We start from the raw sequence: 5,117 nt of genomic DNA, 5'->3' as shown, positions 1-5,117 counted from the left end.
CAGCATTAATCCCTTTCTGCTGTGATGAACACCGGGAAGCTGTGGAGGATCAGCAGAAGGACCCAGTGCAAAAGAAGCCTCATCATCCCTGCAGGAGAAGGTCTGAAAGTTGGGTTGGGAAGCCCAGCCTTGTGCCCAGAAACTGAGAGCTACTGTTGCATGTCACAGGGCTAAAAAAAGAAAAAGGAGAAAGTGGAACAGTCCTGTGTCTGTCACTTTACCATCTAACCAGAAGGTGCTGTGGTGTATTCCCGTAGTACAGCACCAGGGACATTCACTCCAGCATCACTATCCTCGTCCACTGCCACCAACTGCCAGGGGAGCCAGCTGGTGCAATGAAGACGGGTGCTGGTGGCAGGATCAGATAGACACCCGAGTGCTGAAAACCAGCCAAGGGCCTGGCTTTGGTGATCCATCTGCAAAATTTAATAAGACTGAGGCCAGTCTTTGAGGAGCCTCTGGGAGAAGACTGTCTTTCCTACAGACAAGATTTACAGAAGGTGTCCTAGAGTTAGATCAAAATCAGCTTTTTGCTCTCACCTGATGATGAAGTAAGTTTAAACCCTCCCTTTACCCTCACAGGTACCCAGGAGCTAGCTTTCGAATAAGCTTGGACAACTGAAGCAAGAAGCCTTAGAGAGCGAGCTCCAGTCTCTGAAGGTTCAGTTTGAATCAAATCAACCAATTTATAAATATATTTGTAATCTAATAAGTATTCAGGAGACAAACAGGGTCTCTGCATCAGTACAAAGCGATGTCAGCAGTTTTCTTTCTAGAGCGTCTTGGTTAATCTGAAGCGTCTGCTCCTTGGCTGCTCTGAGCCCTTTGCATTGCAAGGCAAGTTCACACTACAGTTTTTTTCTGGTCAAGTGCAGAGCAGTGATGCTCACAATATGCCCCAGCTTCCCAAAATATTTTGTGCCATATTTTGTGGTTGCCTCTGGCCTTTCTGTTGGTGATGGCCAGCATGGAAAAAAATGGGTTTGTGGTTAAAAGAGACAGACGCTGTCTCTGTCAGGCAAATGCCATCTTGTATTTGCTATTAAAATGTGTTGTTAGAATGTCATTTACTGATGATTTTTTTGAAAAAAAAATGAGCAAAGATTGCATCTGCCACGTTTCTGATGAAAACTGTTTGGAGAGTTACAGTGAGACATCTTCAAGTAGCTGCAAGTCCACATCTTGCTTTCGTTTTGAATGAATACAGACCTAGAAATGACACAGAGGCTTTGGCAGATGCTCAGCCCCTGGGATGAGAAGGAGAGTGGATATCTCTGGGCAGTCAGACACCTACCCTCCCTCCTTCTCCTTGCCAGTTGTCCCACAGCTTTTGCAAATGTAGACATGGTTCTGCAGGGTTTAGCTTCTCTCTCTCTGAGACCTGCAAATGGTTGAGAGGAAAGGTTTTTCTCCTCTGAGGATGTGCTCTCTCTATTAACTCAAGAACCTTGACTGGACTGCATTTATTCCTCATGCAGCTGATTTCCTACAGAGGTACTAGGTTGAACAGATGGCCTTGACTGCAGTATTTGAATTGTATGTTTACATTCAGCATCTTAATACCCTGACATTTATTGTCATTTCTGTTGATCCCACATTTCACCTGTATGTCTAATAGCATGGATGAAAAGGGACCTCAAACTGGAGTTTAAGAAGCTTGCACCAGTTAAGGTGAAAGTGGTCCTAGTGGCTTGGCAGGATGGAGAGTGGTGATGGGAGTGTAACAGGTGACAAGGATCAGAAGAGTGGACAAACCCATTAACTTTTTTTTTTCAAAATGAGAACCAAAGACCAGCATTGTACTTCCAGCTCTTGAGTAAGTGCATGATAAAGTCTTGCGTCTGCCTGTACCTGAGCAGGAAAGGGCATTCCTATGGCTCCTCACTGCTCCCCTTCTTGCCTGCCTGTGAGCACAACATAATTGAACCTATAACGTCTGGTTTCACAGGTACAAGAATAATGTCTCACTCTTTATGGATGGAGGGGAGGAGAAAGAGGGAGAGATATGCATAATTAACACACATGCTTCACATACATTGATATGTACAAGCATATGCTCTGAAAATGTAAACCTTCATTAAAGCAAAAATTAAAGATGATAAACTTGTAATGTAAAATTTGAAATACAGGTGAAAGTAATTTATTAGCCTGGACATACCTAATTAGAAAATCAGGATGCTACTGTGAGTTCTGCTGATTTTTCTAATGTCACTTGGATGATTTGCCGATAAATAATCTTACAGTGTCAAAATCAATCACTTTGTTACCAAGACTCCTCATCTGGGATCGAAATGGTTCTATTTCTCCTGGAGACACATACCTATGAAAAATTTAAGAGGTCATCAGTCATGGTCTCTCTTTCCAATGTGTATAAAGTTGTATCTTTGGATAAGAACATTTCTGGTGTTCCCTTCGTGATAGAAATCAGAGCTGAGGTCCAGTATATTTGTAGACTGCATGTCATCCCTAATTTTTTTTTTTTGAAGTTATATAAAAGAACTGTTCTGGGGCTGTCTCTGTTATTTGTCTAGCCCTGGTAAAGGGATGAAAAGAGATGTCAATATACATATGAGAATTACGGTCTAGATTTAAGCATATAGCATGTAATTATATAGCATAAGGCCACCAAAGAGCAATGCCAGATGCATTCATTTCATGTCATGTGCGCTGAAACTGTGTATACTGGCACAGTTCAGATTTGCATTCTGCACAAAATCTTACACAGTCACATATAATTTGCTACTTTCCCACAGCACATTAGCTGCCTGTTGATGGTGTAAGAATCCATTGACAACCACGTAGCAGCCAACGTGTTTTATCATGAAACTGTTGGACTTTTTACGGGAAACCAAAATCAATATAAAATTCAAATAAACATTTCACGGGGATCATCACACAGGATGTATCATATTAAACCCACTGAAAAAGCAATTCTCTGAGGTATGTCTCACAGGCAATTGCTTCCCAAATACTTTTCCATTACTGTTGAGATTTTAGCCACAACAAGCACCTTTAATCCGATTCCGAAGCTTGATTAGTCAAACGTCTGGATAAGAACTCCAAAAATGCTTTTCTCTGTCACTTCCAAATAGAAAATCGACCCCTATTTGGGTTACCTTGGGTCTCATGATCTCCTGATTCATGATCAAAAATCTTCATGATAGTTGTTAGAAATCACACAGTGTAATTAACAGCAGAGCGGGCTCTGTGCCTTGAGCATGAATAGAGCAGGAATAGTCAAAACAGATCCTTTGTACCTGTCACTCTCTCACATGCTTTGTGCAAAGTAAATCATGAAGTCACTAATACCTCATAAAGACTTTAAAAAAGGACTTGTGAGGCAGAGGCGATTTTTGGCAAAATTGAGGAGTTTTTATTTGTGCAGAAAGGACATTTTGCCATGCTCTCATGGAACCCTAGGGCAGGGACTGGGAGCTTCAGCTGCTTCCAGGTCAAGATGTAGCTCTTGGTCCCTTATTTGAGACTTCTATCTCCTCTCCATGTGAAAAAAATGAACTCAGATAGTCTTCCCATGAATCAGTTTTCCTCATTAGCCATAAAACCCACTCACTTCCTGAAAAGTCCATAGTGTAATGTCCAGGTATTGCAGGTCAAAGGAAGATTAAGCAATTTATTTTAGAAACTGGGAAAGAAAAATGAGTTTGACCTGTTAGTAATTTTTTTCACTCCCACCTAAGCTATTAGATAAGTCTGAGATAAGGTACTTGAATTCATTAAAATTTCTGAGGAATAGAAAGGACCACTTCTTAATTTTCCCTCTGTTGCTCTTAAAAAAGAAAAGCCCTGTAATTTCATAGGTCAAGCTATGATTACATCCATTTTGATAAAACGCTGAATTACAGAACAGATAGGACATTTAAGTTCAAATTTATCATACTTATCATGGACTCCAGGATGAAAAAAATGAACTCCAGAGGAAGCTGGGAGTTTTTGGCACTTCTGTAAAACATGAGCTTCATCAACACTCACAGGCTTGGCAAGCCTGGGTTGATACATTGGACATGTTGGTCCGTTGTTGTTGCAGTAAACAGAAACAGTGTAATGAAAGATCACAATAAAACAATTTTCCTTCAGGGGGTCTTCAAAGTTCACACATTGGAGGGAATGCTACAAAGCTGCTGCACGAAAATCTGATGTTTTGGATTCCTGGAGCTGCTAAACAATCTCATTTCTGCCAGCCTGTTGATATGTGGAATGAGGAACATTCACACCACCCACACTGGAGGTCTCAAAAGAGGTGTCCACAGCAGGTGCCTGGGCTGACAGAAGTTCCTAGATCGGCTCCTCCAAGCTACACTTTTTCTCTAACCACCCTCTCAAGCAGCCCTTGTTGAGTTCAGAGGGAGCCTCAGATCTCCAGGCCACGACCTTCCTTATTTATGTAGAGTCGTATAGAGAACATGTAGGCACCCCCAAGAGCTAAGAACAGGCTCATGCCTCTGCTGTGGGGAATACTCTGGAATCTGAGGAGCAATTTGGATAACAGGGAGTGTGGTATTAATCATGCCTGCCTTTAGCAAACAAGGTACCAGGTCCCCTTTGGGTCCACAGTCACATGCCAGTGAATGGTCCTTGGAGTGGACCTTACCATCAGTGAGGCTACTCCAATGGTAGCATCCCGGAGCAAGCAGAAGGGTGGTACCAGAGGGCTGATCCCAGCTACTGAGCACTCTCTCAAAAGAAGTACTATTACCTCCTGCTAAGCTCTCTGCAGAGAGTGCCTGGTTCAGGCTGCGGTACCATGTACCATGACAACACAGGTGATGAGGGACCACCAAGGTTAACTGAGAAGTCTCTCACACAACTGACCTTGGAGAAATAAGATGGAACAACTGTGAAAGGGAAGATAACCTAACATCTGAGCCGAATGCCAGCAGCAGCACAAAGCTGTCATAGGGGAAGGATGGAGGCAGGGATGCGCTGCTGGAGAGCCTGGCCTGTTTCCAGGGAAGGCATTTGCCCCATCAGAGTGGCCAGCCAAGCCGTGCCCACCTGCTGCCCTGTGCTGGCAGCCCCGCAGCAAGCACACAGACAGCAGCTCTGGGGTGCCCGCTTCCCCAAACGCTGTACCCACCCGGCAAGGCCCTCCTCAGCTT

Source organism: Gallinula chloropus, assembly GCF_964237585.1.
Source record: "Gallinula chloropus genome assembly, chromosome: 2".
Taxonomy (NCBI): domain Eukaryota; kingdom Metazoa; phylum Chordata; class Aves; order Gruiformes; family Rallidae; genus Gallinula; species Gallinula chloropus.
The sequence above is the reverse complement of the archived record's forward strand: the minus strand, read 5'-3'. Positions refer to the sequence as shown.